The sequence below is a fragment of the Saccopteryx bilineata genome, chromosome 2 (assembly GCF_036850765.1).
Source record: "Saccopteryx bilineata isolate mSacBil1 chromosome 2, mSacBil1_pri_phased_curated, whole genome shotgun sequence".
NCBI classification, from domain to species: Eukaryota; Metazoa; Chordata; class Mammalia; order Chiroptera; family Emballonuridae; genus Saccopteryx; species Saccopteryx bilineata.
The window spans coordinates 150,369,389-150,389,685 of NC_089491.1; the positions used below are offsets into that span (position 1 = coordinate 150,369,389).

Genomic DNA, 20,297 nt, shown 5'->3' on the forward strand with positions numbered 1-20,297 from the left:
AATTTTAACCCAGAACTCTTTTACTTGAATAATTTAAGAGTTTTTACTTTTTATTTATATATATATATTTAAATTTATTTACTGATTTTTATTTTAGAGAGAGAAAGAGAAAAAACATCAACTTGTTGTTCTACTTATTTATGCATTCCTGGTTGTTTCCTGCATGTGCCCTGACCTAGGATTGAACCTGCAACGTTGGCATTTGGGGATGATGCTCTAATCAACTGAGCTACCTAGCTAGGGCCAATTGTGGAGTTTTTAAACTGATTGATATATTTCAGGTTGTTTTCTCTTTTTCAGAAAAGTTAAGCTCACATCTTTATTGCTTTGGGGGATGGGGTCATCTCAGGAGCTCTTAGTGGGGTGGGTCTGTTTCTTCTTCACGGTCACTGGCTTCTGTGGCTGCAGCTCTGAGGCTGCTCTGTGTGCGGACACGTACAAATGGGAGAAGGTATTTATTCTTGCAGATCATGTGCTGGACACTGTGGAGGACGACCCGTGCGCTTGTTGATGGGGATCCCCACGTAAGAGGTGAAGAACTTTCACTAGCTAAAATGGCATGCAGCAAGCCTTTATTTGGGGTCGAAGAATTGCCATTTGGGAGCACAGATTCAAGCCCACATAGTTTCCTGTTTACAGGGTGAAAGCAAGAAGTTTTTATGAGAAAAAGAAAAAATAATCATATGGAAAGAGGAAAACGTTTGCTGTTGGTGCTGACAAGCTGGGATGCTTTCGTCTATACAGAACTGGTTATGGATTTTATCTTCAGATAGAAAGTCTTTGTGATCAGGAAGTTTGCTTTACTCTCGACTTCACACACAGTGACAGCTTAGACCAGTTCAAAGGTTCAAAGAACACGAGTAGTGCAGTTTCTCTGGAATGATTGCTCTTGCTCTAATATAAAATGGCCCCATTTGTGCTATTTTTCACAAGTTATTGCAAGAAATGGGGCAAAAGGCCAAATATTATAACAAAAGGTGTTTCCTTTGTTTTTATTGCTTAGGAAATACCAAGGGTGTTGGGAATTGTGAGCCAGAAACCATGGACAAAATATATATATATATATATATATATATATATATATATATATATATATTATTTTTTAATCATAAATCACAATACCACAGAATGAATTCTGGAAACTCAGCACCTACACCCCAGGACATCATTTCATTACTGGAGAGTCACAGGTAGAAGATTTAAGTGACATTTGTTGTACTTTGCTCTGCATTAAGTCCTTTCCATGTCTTAATTTGGTTTATTTTGAGAAAAGAAGGGCGAGCCCCCTCCTCCCTGAGAAAGAAGAAATGAAAAGAATACTAGGGAAATGAAAAGAAAACTAGGGAAATGAAAAGAATACTAGCCAGCAGGGATAACTGAGTCAGCCAGTTATAAATTATATCCCATAGTTCTCTAAATATCATAGTTGCTTAGAGTCACAACACAAAGCAAGAAAAGAAGAATCTGTATGTAGCTATGACTAATGATCTGGACCCCTGCTTGCTGACCCCACTGAAACTCCAGCTCCCCTCTCCTTGAGTCCTGGAAACCTTAAACAAAAAAATTGCACACCCATTGCTTAGATACTGTAAAGGTATATAACCTGTGAGAAAATACAATTCAGGGAGCCCGGGTTTTGGTGCTACTAGTCTCATGTGCTCTGCCAGCTTTAATAAATTCTCCTTCCTTCATCAATTAAGTTATCTGAGTGTCTTACCTCCATCGAGTCACTTCCTGCTACTATTTATTTATTTTTTATTTGGAGGGGGCGTAGGGAGAGAGAGAAAGAAAGGAAAGGAAAGAGAGAGAAGGAGAGAGAGAGAGAAAGAAACATCAACTCATTGTTCCACTTAATTGTGGAGTCATTAGTTGCCTCTCATATGTGCCCAACCAGGCTGTACCCAGTGACCTTGGGGTTTAACTGATTTACTTGGGAATGAGCTGGAAACCCCTGCTCTAGGACAACTCTGTATCCACCATGCCACTGGCCAGAGCTGGTTTATTCTTTTCAATAGTTGTAAGAGAAAATCATTATTAGCCTCATTTTCCAGATGAAAACTGATGATAAAACAATTTACTAACTTGCTAAAGGTAAAAGATGGCACAAAGGATCAGGTAATCACATCAGACTCCCAGGATCAGATATCTTACACAGTAGCAAGCTTTACTAATAGTTTCAAGGATACAAATAACTTCAAGGCACAGGTGAAGGGAGGGTGTCTGAGACCCACCAACTTAACTCCCAGGTTATTTCTTGCTGAAGTGGGGCTGGTTCTGGCTCTGATTAACAACAAGGTGTCTAAGTGGTGTGTGCAGTAACATCACATATGGAAGAGAGCTTTTTCTTGTATGAAACATCTTCATTTTATATTTCAGTTGTCACATAGATTACATGCATTTTTTAGGGAGCAAAATCTGCAAATTGCATATTATCATAGTAATCAATTCTGGACAGATCTTGCCCAAAGCATTCCATGAATAAGGTTTTTTTTTTCCTACATAAAGTATTATTGTGTTTGCCTGGAGGTCTGTCATTAGAAAGCTTACAAGGAAATTTGACCAGATTACCTTCTTTCTTTTCCAGGGGCATTTCCTCAGTAAAGAGAGAGTGTTACAGAGCTAGTAAATATCAGCATTATCATTCAAATTCCTCTGTCTCAGTTGCAAGTCCATTCTTTCCAATACACCATGCTCTTTCCAAACTTTAGGGGATTTCACAAATATCAATGCCTCTCAATGTATCTCAGCTTTTAATTTTAGTGAACACTGTCATCAGCATCTCTCAAACTGCTGTAACTAGTCCTTCACACGCTTGTTTCTCCTGCTGTGACGGACAGCCAGTCTGATTTGTAGAAGAAAGAAGGAAGCCGAAAAGAAAAAAATGCAAGGAAGAAGGGAAAGATGATTCAGCTAATGGCATTTTATTTGAACTGGATGTTAAGTGGGTGATTCTGCTTTCACAGTTAGCTGGGTAATAAGTATTATAGTCACTTCTTAGTTTCAACTGACAATAAAGTAGTAGTTTGTTTATAAAAGTGGCACAATAATCCTTGGACTTCGATTTTCAGGCAATAACTTTATAGATGGTGGTATGCAACAGCCAGTTCGTAACAGATAGTGAGAGTGCATTGTGGCCTCTCTTCCCCGCATGCAGCAGTGACGTCACTCATATGGTTGGCTTAGATTATCCACAGTAACAGTATTTACATCACACAAATGACCAAATACTATAAACCAGCACTTTTTTCTTCCCAGAAAGCTGGTTGCTGAACATTCATCAGCATGTCAACATTTGCAGATAAGAGCATTAATCTGATACCAAAATTAGAAAATCAAATGAAGAATCAAAATATTAACTACCATAGACAATTAGAGTTTAAAGGTATTGCATTTTCCAGGAGGGGCAATAAACAATGTCCATTTCTTTCCTTTTTTGAGTTTGGAATCAACAGAAACCTGATTCAGGGTCCCAGTATAGCTCTGCAGCCAAGTGGGCTTCTTAATTCCTTGTCCCTGAACTGAGTTCATCCATCTTGTTTCTGGCAGAGCTGAATCATCACAGCCTGTGAGTTGCATGTTGGAGCAGAGAATGTGTTCTGAGGTCAAGCTTTTCTCAGTAACAGAGAGACTGAGAGAAAGAGATGGAGAGACAGGGGCTGCACCATGCACAGTGAGGTCCTGCCTCTTAGGCATTCCAATCACACTGTCTGGGTGGGTCACTTCTCTTCCCTGGGGGAGAGATAATGACAAGAATGGAAGAGAGGAAAGAAAACCCTACTTTATGTGGAAGAGAATGGTTTGCTGTACAATATATTTTATTTTAATCTACTTTCTTATGACTTATTAAAATCAGATATTGATCATATAGCTCTAGGTATTTTACTCTGTAGTCCTGTTATCAGAGAAGACTTGAGTCCCTGGGGCTTCTCCCTCCTTGGTTCTTGTCATGCTGGGAGAAGGAATTCCGATGAGGGGCAGGGTGCAGTGTTTGAGCAAAACAAGCAGTTTATTATGAAGCAAAGCTATACACTTGGCACAAGGCACAAGTGGGCAAACTCAGCTAGCCTGAGTGCCCTGCCTGTTGGGATCTCAGGAGTTATATACTCTTAGCTTCAAGGCTTCATTTCTCTGTTATCAGGGCCAATAGACAGGGTTTCATGGTACCTCTTTGTAGTTTCTCTTGTAACTGCTGGGACACCTGGTTATCTTGTTTTGTCTGGTCATAGGACTGCCGACTCCCTCATTTCAGTGGACGAGATAAACCCCCTTTGCTCCCCTTCCCCTTTTCCTGCCTTCATAATTGTCTTTCCCACCTAACATTCCTGTTGGATTGAACAGTTGAAATGATAAGGTGGGAATGTTTTCAAACCTTTTTATGGCAAGAGGTGGTGGTTGTAGTGGCGTATTTTACCTAGAGAAGCACCTAAAACATATGCTAGGCAGTTTTGATCTCTCTTGTGTTAAAAAGTTGTCAAAGGCATTTGTGTTATATCTTCCAGTGTTAAAATATGGAAGCATTTTCATCAAGCAACCAAGTAATTCATTGAAAAGGAGTTAATGAGACCAGGCATTTATTTAAATGACTTACTGTTCCGCTGAATTGGCTAGCTGCTCAAAAGAATTGACATCAGTCCAGGGCTGTTAACTCCAGCAGCCTGCCAGGCAGACAGCCTCTCTTTCTCTGTCAAATCACAGCATAATAAAGTTTTGTCTACATTTCTAGTTTCACATAGAAATATTTAAAAGAATGCACAATCCAAATATTTTTGTTTAAATTGTAAACATGATACACTATCCCTTGCACTGAGCAAATGGTTTTCTTTGGGGGGGGGGCAGAATAATCTCAGGCTTTTGTGTGCCTCCTGACTTTTCCTTAAGGTCTAATCAGGTCAAATACCAAAAGAAAAATCTTTATATTAGATTTGTCTAATAAACTAGTCCTTCGGAGGATGGCTGTAATTTAAGCAGCATGCTCTCAGAAAGGTGGACTTTGGGGACCTCTAGATTTGGTCAAAATCCAGCCTTAGGTTGGTGATGATTTGACTGTGTACATCTGCACAGTCATCCACGGGAAATGAGGTGGTTCCTTCTTAGCATCACAGAGCCTCAGAGCTGGTACCAAGTGACACCATTGTTGGCAGGCATAGCAGAAGGCCAGGGACAGGGTGATCATTGCTAGACTCCATCTCTGTGCCCGGGTGAGGAAACACTGGTGCACCATTGTAAGGAGGCTTGTTGTCCTGTGCATGTTGGCCCCCAGATGAACAGTACCAGGGCACCTCAGCTCTGGAGTGAACTGCTTGCCTTGTTCACAACCTCAGTTATTATTATTGAAGAAAGATTGTTGACAGTTATTTAAATGATTGAAACTCTTGCTATCTGATAGACCTGTGGCATCATTTGGAATTCTCCTTTGTCAGTTATTTAATATATATTTTATAGACACCTGCTATGAGCCAAGACACATGTTGTGCTGGGAATATAGGATGGTGGACCAAAAGCCTTGTCTTTGTCTCCTTCCCTATTGCAGCTCACAGTCTGGGTGTGGTGATAGACAAGAGAAGGCGGAGTTATGATACTGAATTGTAAAGTCAATAATAAGGGCAGAGTAGGAATCCCAGTTGGGCTGAAATTGAATCTTGACTATATTTAAAGTATGAAATAAAACAAAATTTCTTTTCTTAAGAATTTTCTATATCCACATAAAAGAGTAGAGAAAAACTCGGGAGTTTGTATAAAACTGAATGTAGACATAATCAAACATTTGGTGTGGATGTGTGTTGTACTACTTTTGAAGTATGTGAGGAGACATGATAGAAGCCATATTGCAGGAAGGTGGGCTCTGATGTGATGAACAAATTTACAGAGGCAGATTAAGGTCAGTTGAAGCCCCGGGCGCAGAAGAAAATATTGGGTCCCTTGTCACTAGAAAAAAGTATAAAGTTGGGGTTTTGCAGAGCCCTTCAGAAGTCTGGGCCCAGGGCACGTGCCCAGTGCACCCGGTGTTAAATCCATCTTTGCAAATTTAACAACAGGACTAACAAATGGAGAGAAGTTCTTTCATATAAGTCATGGCAGTGGTTCTGAACTCACGTAACGTCTTCCAGCATTCCTGGATATCAGTGTGTGAATTAAAATTCCTCTTGTTTAGAAATTTAGGCAATCTTTGATCCTCTAAATAATTTACAACAGAGAAGAAAACACGTATTTATCACTTTGCAAGAGATTGCAGAGGAAGGGGAGCATGGTGAAGATGTCCAGCATCAGCAGTGATGAGCAGTAGTAATCTACATCTCAGTAGGGACCCTGCAGAGTTCCGAGTGATGGGGCTAGTGCTCCCGAGGGCTTGGATTGACAGAAGCCAGCAGAGGCAGTAGTATACCATAACATACCTTCTCCTTGCTACCTCGCTCTCGTTTTGCACATTTGAACATTGTCTGAGGTCCCTCAAAAATTGCATGAAATGGCCATAGAGACCAACGCAAATAGTGGTCCAGACTAATTCTTGAGTGTGTACAAGACCCTCCTTGGGAAATCCCATGGGCTTCTAAAAGACCCCACAAGGAAGTTCCATTATGAACTAATTAGTAGGGGCTTAGCTCAATCAAGATTGGGTATGAATATTAATGAATCCTCTACTCCCAAATTGGGAAGAATTCTTTTTTTTTTTTAGATTTTTATTTATTCATTTTTAGAGAAAGAGAGAGAGAAGTAGAGAGGAGCGGAAGCATCAACTCCCATATATACCTTGACCAGGCAAGTCCAGGGTTCCAAACCAGCGACCTCAGTGTTCCAGGTCAATGCTTTTATCCACTGTGCCACCACAGGTCAGGCGCATAGAATTCTTAATCCTGAATCAAATCCTTGTTTTTTTACTTTCTTTTCCCAGTCCCATCCCAAATCTGCCTAGATGCCATTCATCCTGGATCCACTAGTTGCTTAGTTGTTTCAACTCTTTTTCAAATTAGAATCCTAAATACATAAAGCCAATGCACATTATTCTGATGTGCACATTACCATCTCTGTAGACAGCAAGGGGGCTAACATCAGTGACATGCGTAAAGTGGCCATCCTTAGCCCCACTTCTGAGATAAAGAGGGAATCCCTCTCTGATGTGTAACATAAGGTGCTTCTCTCTCATCTGTTGCTTAATTTCTACAACATCTGACATTGTTACCCATGAAAGCAATCCCTCGTCCAGGCAGAGTACTTGGAATTCACTCCAGTGATAAACATAAGAAACAAATCGCTCAACAAACCAATGGGAGCAAAAAAGAAAAAGACTAAGCTTCCAAATTTTAAAATGTTTATCCGTAAATATATATATATATATATATATATATATATACTGCTCACAAAAATTAGGGAATATTTCAAGATAAATATGAAGCGATAAAAGATCCCCTTACTTTTGTGAGCAGTATCTTCATTTGTTCAGGGTAATAAAAGGGTACAAAGGGAAGGAAAGCACAAATATGTACACACACACACACACACAAGGACACACACACCAGCTTGTATTTTGCTATATATAAAGAAAACATACATTGTGAAATATTAATTCAGTTTCTTAATTACCTAATCAATCCTTATTGAAAATGATTTTCAAGTTGTCAGGGGTACTTAAATAAAGATACTACTGTATACTTAAATATGTAGATAACTTCTAATATAAAAAAGAGATGGGAGGCCAAGTTTTCCTCGAGCACATTTTACCAAAAATTGGCATATAAGAATAAATAGGTACTAGGAGAGTTCTGAAATCCTCTGCCTAGTCCCCTTTGTAAAAGAATAAAATACACAGAGTGAGCAAGCGCTGTGACAGTGTATGTGCCTTGATCTTCCAAGGATTCCATCCCGTAGGCAGTTTTAAAACAAGGCCACAAATTCTTTGACCCACTTCCCATTAAAGGGTGGCATCTGTATTCCCCTCTCCAAACCCGAGAATATATGTGAGTCCCCCAGAAGGGCTGTGTGACTTCCTCTTGGAGGCCTGAGATGCCATGTAAGCAGTCTTACTTCCTGTGACCACCATGCTGGCGAGGCAGCATGTGGGTGCTCAGTGGACAGTCCCATTGAGTCCAGCTTTCCTGATGTCCTCGCAAAGGCACCAGGCATGTGAATGGGCAATTGTGGAGTCTCCAAACCCACCTTCTGCTGACTGACCACTGAGTGACCTCCAGCAGCAGCATGAGAAACAAACAAATCACCCAAAGTCCCTCAAAAATACTGTTTTTCCACCTGACCAGGAGGTGGCACAGTGGATAGAGCATCGGACTGGGATGCGGAAGACCTAGTTTTGAAACCCCGAGGTCGCCAGCTTAAGCGTAGGCTCATCTGATTTGAGCAAAGCTCACCAGCATGGACCCAAGGTTGCTGGCTTGAGTAGGGGGTCACTTGGTCTGCTGTGGCCCCCCAGTCAAGACACATATGAGAAAGCAATCAATGAACAACTAAGGTGCCGCCATGAAGAATTGGTGTTTCTCATCTCTGTTCCTATCTGTCTGTCCCTCTCTCTGTCTCTGTCAAAAAAAAAACCCATTGTTTTCCCATGCCGTTTCAATTATTATGGCTCACATTTAAAAACCTCAATTTCAATGAAAAGTTTTCAAGTAGGAACTGTATAAATGAAAAGAGTTTCTTCTTCAAATCTGTTCAAAGCCATAAAATCATGATATAACAGAATGATTGTGATTTGAGCCACTGTGTTTTGGGATAGTTTGTTACCCAGCTAAAGAATAGGTAAGTGGAACAATCCCCATAAAAAGCCACCTTTTACCAAGCCCATTGTGCTTTGAAATGTTACATTCTCTCTTTTTTATTTTTCAAGTTCAGAATTGCATTTTGTACAACGTTGAAGGTATAGGGTTAAACGATGTCAAAACAGTCTTATTTGGACTAGATCTCAGTTTCTTTTGGCTTGAATTGGCTTTTATTGGCTGGTCTAGGGATCTCATCACCAATGGGGAATCATGTTTGGGTTCTAAGTATTCAGCACCTAATTAATGAATGAATTTCTGAGGTTTAACTGTTTGTTGATTGGAAACTGTTTCAATGGAAAGCAACTGTAGCTCTGGGAACCTACTCGGCTGCTCAGGTCAGAGCTGTCTGCTGACTCAGTGGCCTGGCTGCACGTGGCAGGGCGAGCCCAGCAGCCTGTTCTCCAACACTCTGACCTGCGCACTCGGCTCCAGTGGGCCAGGACCCCTCCCCCGACAGTCCTGAGATGTTCAGTAGCATTTTGTTTCTATCTCTTCCATGATGCTTTCCACATTCTGCCTTGAATTTTCTATATTTATACATACTTATATTCTTCTCGTCTGCTAAACTGTAAGCTCCCCGAAAGCGGGAGTTATGCTGCATTAATTTTCTATCATTGATTGGACAGTGCGTGCTGCCTTATGAGACAGATAAATATTTAACTAATAAATGTTTCTTTCCCAAAATGACTGTAATGGCCAATGGATGGTGTTCAGGCCTTAAATTGCCAGTCTGCGGAGCGTGTCTCCTTTCTTTTCATTATTGAGAACCACAGAATCTCAGAGCTGGCTGGGAACTTAGGGATTGTTTGCAGGTGGGGGAACAGAGGGCAGAGGTGGCTGAGTGAGTGAGCGCCGGGCCTGCAGCCCCAGTCTCCTGACTCGACACTAGAACTGCTTCCATCACACTAAGCAGCCTCCTGTGTAGTTGATTTACCTGTGAGCTTCATCCTGGAGTGGTGACAATATACCATAAAGGAGCTGCTCCGCCGATCTCACTCTAGCTAGTTTGCCTTTTGATCAATCACTCAATTTTGCTTTTCCATCCCATCTCAACTATTGCAGTTACATCATTTTAACAACTCATTTCAAGTATTAATTTTCAAGTAGGAACTTGGTAGGGCGAGAGTCCCCTTCAAATAAATACTTTTTGGAATGCTCTCAGAACAATATTAAATATATTCATTGACTCAGTGGGTAGACGTCACATATTTTTCATTAGTATTGCAACAGATTGCTCAGTGATGTTTTTCTATTTATCATGCTATCATTAATTTTTTTCCATACTCCACATTATTATTTGCTTTGTTTCTTCCTCAGAATAGTTACTGTTGTTTTGGATGTGCTTTTCATTTATTCATTTGGAAAATATTTCTTGGAGCTCCTTTGCACACTGCCCTAGGAACTGGGAATAGAATGCCTAATGGGACAGGGATGGTCCCTGTCTTCACAGAGATTACAATTTAGCCTTGTCTTTTTTTATTTTTTATTTTTTTTACAGAGACAGAGAGAGAGATAGACAGGGACAGACAGGAACGGAGAGATGAGATGCATCTATCATTAGTTTTTCATTGCTCATTGCAACACCTTAGTTGTTCATTGATTGCTTTCTCATATGTGCCTTGACCGCGGGCCTTCAGCAGACCGAGTAACCCCTTGCTCGAGCCAGCGACCCTGGGCTCAAGCTGGTGAGCTTTTGCTCAAACCAGATGAGTCCTCGCTCAAGCTGGCGACCTCGGGATCTCGAACCTGAGTCTTTTGCATCCCAGTCTTATGCTCTATCCACTGTGCCACTGCCTGGTAGGGCGTATTTAGCCTTGTCTTGGCTCTCTTGTTTCTGCCTTTCCTTCTGCCCCATTTTGAAATTCCCTGGGGAGAGGGGAAAAGCATATTTTGCGTCTCATCACATTTTACATCTAAAGACTGGGACTTGGCTTACTGTTCACAGTCCATACTTCTCTCTTCTACTTTCATTCCCAAGACCTGGGGCTCTACTGCTCACGAGCAGTGATTGCTCGCACCTCTGGGTCTTTATGCAAGGCCATTCCCAGACTCTTGAATGTCCTCACCACCCTTTGATGTCAGTAAGACACCTGTTCATCCTTTAAGGTCTAGACCATATGTTCCTTTCTCATGAAACTTCCCATTCTCAGCCACACTAACCACCTTTCAAGTGCTCAGTAGCATCCGGATTCTTAGTTATGAATATACAACCAGTCTAGAATATATTTAAGTGCAATTAGAATACTAGGATTTTATAAAAAAAAACTCAAAAGAGATTTTTACCCTTTTTATGTAATATATGCATATGCTAAAAAGTCAGTTGTGTGAAGTCCCAACTTATTTCATTCCATTGAGGAAACTACAGCTAGAAGTCTGCTGTAATCTCTTCCAGATAAAAACTCTCTGCACATATGAATAGGAATCCTAAGAATTTTGTAGGGGAACTGGATGGAATTATTTTAATTTTATTTAGACAAATAAAAACCAGAGAAGAAGCATGAAAACTATGTAAAAGAATAGTGAAAGAAGATATAGGGAGGGGAAAAGTTTTCTTCAGTCCCCTTAAGGTCTCTGGCTGGGTTTGAAAATTAAACTGACATAAACAGGGCTATAGGAAAAAAAGCATACAGATTTATTTAAGTTCCATATGACAAAGGGATCTTCATAGGAAAAACCCATTAGACCTGAGTATTTTTTTGCTGGGTTGATGAAGAATGAGGATGATAGGTCAGAGAAGAATATCATAGGTCAGAGATTATAAAGTAAGTGTGGGAATCTGGGGAAAATGTAGCAAATCGTGTTTGTTAGGATTCTTCTGTGTGCCTGTGTCTTCAGGGTTAAGGATGCTCCTTTCCTTTTGGGGAACTGAGATGTCACAAAGGAAAAGACAACATATGTAATAGATTAAAATCAAAAGAAAGATTAAAGACTGGGGAAAATGTTTGCATTACATATAAGGTCCAAAGGATTTCCTCAAAATGTTAAGACAACACAACAAAAAACCTAATAGGAAAGTGAACAAGGGACATGAACAGAAAATGCACAGAATAGGAACTCTATATATATTCAATAGACATAGGAAGTTATTTGATTTCCTAAGTAGCCAGGAACATTTAGATAAATTGTATCATTTCCATCCATCAGATTGGCAAAACCATTTAAAAATAATGCTAGAGAAGCTCTCAAGCATTTTGCCATCTCAAGAGACAGATATATATATATATATTTAACAAGTAAAGCTTGAGCCCTCACGCATTGCTGATACGTAAATTACTAGCTTTTTGAAAGGAAGTTGGTATATTCATTAAGATTTGAAGTCCATATTGTCTTTGACTCAACAGATACATACTCAGAAGCCCATCCCATACAAATAAATTCACAAGAAAGTTAGGATACATACCAAAGGGTGGTTAAAGCATTGTTTGAATTAGGAAGGAAGAAAAAAGAATGAAGTGAAAACAAGTGGAATGTCTAACAATAGAGAAATGATCGAATATTGAGCAGTCTGCAATATGAGGCAATTTTTAAAAAAATTTATCAGGCCTGGCCAGGAGGTGGCACAGTGGATGGAACATTGGACTGGGATGCAAAGGACCCAGGTCTGAAACCCTGAGGTCAACGGCTTGAGCATGGGCTCATCCAGCTTGAACGCGGGTGTAAAGCCAGTAGCCACGGCCACCATCACAGCTGCCTGGCCAATGCAGGTTCGCATTTGATTCAGACAGTTGGTAATGGAACAATGAAGCCAAGAACTGGTGGGCCATTAGCTTTATCCTAGCTTGCACCCGGCGGCAAGAAATACACACAGTGGGAAAATACTTCCCTTTCAACTCAGGGCTCCCAAAGCCACTGACTTATCCGAGTTTCCTAGAATCAAAGGTTTCTAGCTCACCAGCCTCATTCACCTCTGTTCCCCATCTCCTTCTCCCTGCACAAACTCTGCACAAACTGGCCTCTCCCTCAGCACTCCGCCATCTTGGCTGCTTCTCTTCTCTACGTGGCCTTTATCTGCTCTCCTCTCTGCTCTCCTCCTAGAATGTAATCCCACTTCCCTGGAACAACGTGATCTCTTTTCCTTTTAAAACCTTTTGGCGCAAAAGCCCTCCCATGAATACAATCACAAGCATCCCAAGCAAGAAGGGCAACTAATACCATCACCTGGGCGACGGGCTTCCACATGGGCAATGCCATCTTTAACAAAGTGAGCATAATATATTTTATCTGCCCAACAGCGGGCTCACCAGCTTGAGTGCGGGGTCCTGGCTTAAGTGTGGGATCATAGACATGACCCTGTGGTCTCTGGCTTGAACTCAAAGGTCGCTGGCTTTAAGCCCAAGGTCACTGGTTTGAGCCCAACGTCACAGGCTTGAGCAAGAGTTCACTCACTCTTGTAGCCCCCCCCCCCCTCCGTCAAGGCACATATGAGAAAGCCCTCAATGAACAACTAAGATATTGCAACGAAGAATTGATGCTTCTCATCTCTCTCCCTTCCTGTCTGTCTGTCCCTATCTGTCCCTCTCTCTAACTCTCTGTCTCTGTAAAAAAAAAAAAAAAAAAAAAAAAAAAAAGTATCAGAACTATACTCATTGACCAAGAGAGATAACCCTTAGTTGTTAAAAATGTTTAAAAAGAAAATTGCAGAAAAATGTGGGCAGCATGATTCCATATTTGCCAAAGTAAAGCAAACCAAAAGCAAGCGAATAAAACCTTGTCGGTGCCTTTATGTATTTGATGTACAAAGTGTGGAAACTCTTACTTCCATTACCTTAGGAAGTGAGTATAGAAAGATGGGGATAGGGGATGATAATGAATGCTTTGGACTTTTTAATTAGGTGTTTTCTATTGTTTAATTTGTGACGAGGACATCCTTTCTAAGTTAAATAAGACAACTCTTCTTTGAGCACTCCAATCTTTCTTCCATTATACCTTTAAATGCTACGGGTTTTCTGTCATTATTCCCTATTCCCCACTGAGGAAGACAACCATTTTCATCTCTCTCAGATGGCCAGCTCAGGACTTTCTCCCGCTATGAAGCTTTTTTCACTTGCTGCCCATGTGGACTTTCTCTGCCCCTGTTTGTTACTGTTGTTTTAGCACCAAGCAGAGTTAATGGTGTTTTTAAGCTTACATCTCGTCTCTAGAGGTCTGCCCTTTGCTACAAGTATACATTCTAAGGGCAGAGACTGTGTTTCACCACTCAACAACCTCCAGCTCAGTTAGGCTTAAATGTTTCTTGAGTGGAGAGTCTAAGTCTTTGAAGGGGAGACTTACCTTGTCTGGCATAGTTCATGAGCCTATTTATGGTGCTATTCAAAAATATCATTGTTTCAGTCAGCAACCTTTTAAAAGACTTGATGATTAAGGAAATTATAAACGTTCTTCTGCTGAATGTTAGTGGAAAAAAAATCCCTAGGTTAGTTATATTTAAATTAGCCTTGAGAGGTTAAGCCCTTATATCAGGTATTTATATGTGTAATAAAAATGGATTTTCTGCCTAGTTTGCATTCACTTGTCTGCCCATCAAACACATACAGAGATTGCTGGTGTACTTGAACGTGATAGGAAGGGGTTATAGCATACTCATTTTTCAAGGTTTACTTCTGTTTTGAATTCCCCAATAGAAAGTATCATTTAAAAATTTTTTTTTTGCTATAAAAGTAATACATAATTATGGTATTTTTAAAAACTACATTCAGTGCAGAAATTTATAAAGACAAAAGTAAAAACCACCTACAATCTTATTATTTAGTAATTACACAGTTAGCATTTTAACAATATATAATCTTTCAGGCTTTCTTCTGTGCCCATACCCACAGGTATTTTAACAAAAAGGGTTGTATTAATCATGTTATTTTGCAACCTGATTTTTTCACTTAAAATGAATCTGATCATTTTCCATATTAATAAGTATAGATCTGCGTTATCACTTTTAGTGGCACTTCTTATCTGGATATAACATAAATTATTGAACTAATTTCCTATTAATGACATTTTAAGTTATTTCTAACTTTTCACTGGAATAAAAACACGTTGTGAGATTTCTATCTTGAATTCTACAGTTGTCTGATTATTTTCCTAGGATAAATTCCTTATTGTGGAATTGCTAGGCCAAACAGCACATACATTTTAATGTTTTGGGAACATAATGCCAAATTTTTCTCCAAAAAACATTTTCCAGTTTCTATTCTGGTCAACATTGTAGGCAAGTGCCTGTTTTTCCTTTTTTTTTTTTGTATTTTTCTGAAGTTGAAAGCAGGGAGACAGTCAGACAAACTCCCGCATGCACCGGGCACCAGACCGGTATCTACCCAGCACGCCCACCAGGGGGCGATGCTCGGCTCATCTGGTGCGTCACTCTGTTGCCACTGAAGCCATTCTAGTGCCTGAGGTGGGATGCCTCCTCAGCAGCACCTGGGCCAACTTTGCTCCAATGGAACCTTGGCTGTAGGAGGGGAAGAGAGAGATAGAGAGAAAGGAGAGGGGGAAGGGTGGAGAAGCAGATGAGAGTTTCTCTTGTGTGCCCTGGCCGGGAATCAAACCCGGGACTTCCACACTCTAGGCCAACGCTCTACTACTGAGCCAACCAGCCAGGGTTGACAAGTGCCTGTTTTACCACATTTATCTGAAGCATTGAATATTGTCATTCTTGTTAATTTGTATTTTCTTGATCACTAGTGAGGTCAAATATTCCCCACTGTTTTTCTTCAAACTTTGATAATAGAGGTTTGTGTGTATTGAAGAAGTTTTTAATTTTTTATGTGTTTCAGCTATCATTTTTTTAACGTTTTGGCTTTTAGGATCATATTCAGAAAGTTTTCTTTCATGACTAAGATAACAAGTTAATACACTTATGTTTTCTATTATACTATGTCATTTTGTTTTTCATGTTTAAACCTTTGATCCACCTTCCAGTTATTTTGGATTAGGTATGATATAGAGTTCTAGCTTAACCCCTGCCCTCCTCCACCATCACCACTTTTTTATTTTTTATTAAGTGAGAGGTGAGGAAACAAAGAGACAGACTCCCACGTTTACCCTTACCGGATCCACCAGGTAAGCCCCCTACTGGACAATGCTCTGCCCATCTGAGGCCATTGCTCAGTTGCTCAGTAACTTAGCTATTTTAGTGCCTGAAGTGAGGCCATGGAGCCATTCTCAGTGCCCAGGGCCAACTTGCTCTAATTGAGCCATGGTTGCAGTGGTTGGAGGAGTAGAGAGAGAGAGAAAAAGGGAAGGGAGGAATGGAAAAGCAGATGGTCACTTCTCCTGTGTGCCTGATCAGAAATCAAACCTGGACTTCTGCACACTGGGCCGATGTTCTACCACTGAGCCAACTGGCCAGGGCCCCACCACCATTTTAATTGGTTATTATACTTCCTTTTAAAAATAATTTTTCCTTCCTCTGTTCAATTTAATTGTAATAGCAAATATTTAAATAGTGGTCTGCCCTGGCCAAGGATACTTCAGCTGGTTAGAGCATCATCCAGATGCGTTAAGGTTGTGGGTTCGATTCCCAGTGGGGGCACATACAGATCGATGTTTCTGTCTGTCTCTCTCTCCCTTCCTCTCTATCTAAAATTAATTTAAAAAAATAGTGATCTGTGTGCCCAGCACTATTCCACATGCTTTATGTATATGAACTCATTTAAATCTGAGTACTACGTGATGAAACAGGTACTATTCTTACCCCCTATTTATTAATAAGGAAAATGAGGACAGAGAAGCTATATAACTTGCCAAAAATCACATGACAAACTGTTCTGGAGCCAGATTGGAATACAGAGAACTCAGGTCCAGAATCCACTCTCCTAAGCCCCACCGGCCCCAGCAAAACACCTCACGATGCACTTCTAACACTGCTCCATGCCCCTACACCTTCTCCATGCACCTTAGTGAGACCTGCTTTTCCTCCTTTCGCTTGAGACCTGCACACTCACAGCTCTTCAGTTCTTGCCTGGCAGGAAGACTGCAGTGCACACGGTTCCTCTCTCCTAACAAATGTCCGTGTCCTTGGTTCCGGGGACAGTGGATTAAGTATGTTTGCTGCAAACACAATGTTTTGCTTACAGAAGCATGCATTTTCCTTTTCTCTATCATTAGTTCTCATTTTAATTGAAAAAAATAACATAGGAACACAGCAAGCATTTATGCAGCACAAGAGTAAACACTGAAATGTGTCTATATTCTAGAACCTCTTTTCAGAGGCATTTACTAGAATTTTTTCTATTTACACATAGGTATATGTATATACCGTTTGCTTCCCATAAATAAGAATATTCTAAGTATCTCTTCATCTTTTTTCTTTTCTTTAACCTCAAAAACTTTTTTTTTTCATTTAAAAAAAAGTATTTAGAATACCTTACACAAGGCAGCATTCGCCCTTTTCCCTCATCCTTTGGTGTGGGATCTGTTGGTGGCTCCCCACTGTCGGGCTGTGGCTCTCAGAGCAGTGCTACCATTACTGGCCCCTTCCCCTCCTCCCCCCGTCCACTCTCCTTGTCCTCAGGAGTAGAGGTGCTTTCTTCACCAGTCTGTTGACAGACTGTCGTTTCTTCAATGTGTGTCTACTCTGTCTCCATTGGAATGCTCTCATCTTTTATTTATTATTATTTTTTATATTTTTTTCCATTGATTTGAGAGAGAGAGAAAGAGAGAGAGGAAGGGAGAGGGAGAAGTTCCAACTCGTTTCACTTAGTTGTTTCATTTAGTTGTACACTCATTGATTGCTTCTCATAGGTGCTCTGACTGGGGGTCAAACTGTGATTGGTATGCTGAGACGATGCTTTACCCACTGAGTAACCTCGCCAGGGCTCCTCTTCTTTTCTTTTGTTTTAAACATTTATTTGTTAATGAGAGAGAGAGAGAGAGAGAGAGAGAGAGAGAGAGAGAGACGAACACTGAGCTGTTCTTGTATGTGCCCTGACTGGGGATTGAACTGGTAACCTCTGCGCTCTGGGAGGATGCCCCAACCAATCAAGCTATCTGCCAGGGCATCTTTTCTTGGGTGTTATTACTGCTTGCTCTTCTTCAGGGACAGTACAGCTCTGACTGCTTTCACCTTGCTCTGCTGCCTCCTTCTCCCTTTCCTCCTGCCTTTTACGAGCCTGTCTCTCTGCCTATGCAATTTCAGTTGCAATTATTTTTCCATCTCCACTTCCATTTTCAAACTACACAACCTTTAAAGTTCATTGTTAAGTGAGTCTGTGCTTTCAGGAATTTCCCCTTCTTTTCCTGGCATCGCTTCTGTATTTGAAGAAGTTTGGCTTCTAGGTATCGCTGATGAACCTTTAAGGACTGGACCAGTCATTTGAGGATCTACATTCTAGTAGTAACAACTGACTGAACATCTGTCACAGCACTCTCACTAAAGATTTCACCAGTGAGCTGTGATTTCTCTGGAAACAGGTGGTGGCTGTCTGCTTCATTGAAAAGCCATCATCGTAATCGTGTGGACCTTCAGCAGACTGAATGCTCATGGAAGTCTCTGCTTTCTCCATGTGAGATGGCCTCTGTCAACTTTCTCTAAAGGCAGCTTCTACATGACTTCTTACATTTATATAAGCAAGGTATGCAGGGGTGGGGGGTGGGGTCAAATTATAGTAGGCCTTCATAGATTCATTGTACTCTTATCTTTTCTCCTTTGTATTCGTTTAAATACTTCTGTTTTTCTTCACCAGTGAGATCTTGACACATGCACCAATAATCTTGTCAATCTCCCACAACTTTAGGTCAGGGTTGGGAGGCTTTATTTGGCCCTAGACCAGTGGTAGTCAACCTAGTCCCTACCAACCACTAGTGGGCGTTCCAGCTTTCATGGTGGGCAGTAGCAGAGCAACCAAAGTATAAATAAAAAGATAGATTTAACTATAGTAAGTTGTTTTATAAAGATTTATTCTGCCAAACTTAGCGAAAATTTGACGTAAAGTACTTGGTAAGTAATTACTATTATATGCTTTACTTGCTGTAACTCTGCTTTATAAATTTTATAAAGTAAAGTTACTTCCCTACTTTATAAATCACCATTACTGTGGAACTGGTGGGCAGTTAGAAAATTTTACTACTAACAGAGATACAAAAGTGGGCGGTAGGTATAAAAAGGTTGGCTACCCCTGCAGACCTTTCTGCTATACCTCATATAGGGCATTGGCAGCTTTTTGGATGGCTTTGGGGGTTTTGCAATGGTCATACCAGAGGGTGAAGTGACCCAGCTGTTGGTGTTTGGATTCCTTCCAGTCTGTGGTTGTCATAGGCAAGATAACTATGTGGATTGCATCTCACAAACTGTGGCATTCTGGGTATTTGTGCTGCAGGAGCTGGTGTGGGAGATGGGGCACATAATTGACTTTTTGACATTTTTGAAGAATAAGTTCTCAGTGCCTTAAGAGTGAATCTGAGACATCGCAGGCAGAAAAAGCACCTGCAGCTCTGGCCTCACCTCCCTTTGTCCATCTTTTTTTTCAACTCATATATCTTAAACGTAGTTTCATGTGAATACACCTAGATCTAGCTCATTCTTTTTAATGACGCTATAAAAACTGCAAGGATGGGTAATAATTTATTTAACCAGTTCCCTGTGGTTGAGTGGGTATTTAGGTTGCTTCCAACATTTTGTTTTTTACTATGATAAAATAAATATTCTTGTACATTAGTCTTTAAAAACATATGGGAGAATATATATAAGATAAAATTATAGCACTGGAGTTGCTAGTTTAAAATTTATGTGCATTGTAAATTTTCATAGACATGTCAAATTGAAGCATAGCTGTTTTTTTAAAGACAACTATGATGTGCATTTATTGTGCCTTTAGTTTCTCAGCTCTAAATGGGTAAAATACTACTTACTTCACAAAGCTATGCCATGGATTAAATGGGAAATGGTTGTGAATATGTTTTATAAATTGCTAATTGCTAAGGCATCATCATCCATTTTATCATGTAAGGATATCATTTTGAATTGATATTTGTGGCCCTGGCCGATGGCTCAGTGGATAGAGCCTCAGCCCCACGTATGGATGTCCCAGGTTTGATTCCTAGTCATGGTGCACAGGAGTAGTGACCATCTGCTTCTCTCCCTCTCCCCTCCTGCAGCCTGTGGCTGGACTGGTTTAAGCATGGCCCCAGGTGCTGAGGATAGCTTCCTTGGAGAGCATCAACCTCAGGAGCTAAAAATAACTTAGTACTTGAGCATTGGCCCCAGATGGGGTTGCCAGGTGCATCCTGATCTGGGCACATGCAAGGAGTCTGCCTCACTATATCCCCTCACCTAAAAATAAAAAATAAATGAATAAATGAAAAGAAAGGAATTGGTATTTGTATTTTACGTGCAATTTTGATTAGGAAGAAGCAGCCACATTTAATACCAACAACTCTATCTAAAAATGCCTTGTTTTTCTAAATACAAAAATAAAACAAAGCCTCACAATGTAAAATATATAACCCAGTAGTAAATAGGGTACAAGGTGAAAATTCCTTTACCTTCTGCCATAAATCCTACTCCTTTATTAGCATAGTAAAATCATAGTTATTTTAGTTAGA

General features: G+C 40.4%; 1 pseudogene; it reads right to left on the minus strand.

The window, feature by feature from the left end:
- Positions 1–355: 355 nt before the first annotated feature.
- LOC136322352 (SWI/SNF-related matrix-associated actin-dependent regulator of chromatin subfamily E member 1-like) lies at positions 356–19,115 on the minus strand (annotated as a pseudogene).
- Positions 19,116–20,297: the final 1,182 nt, after the last annotated feature.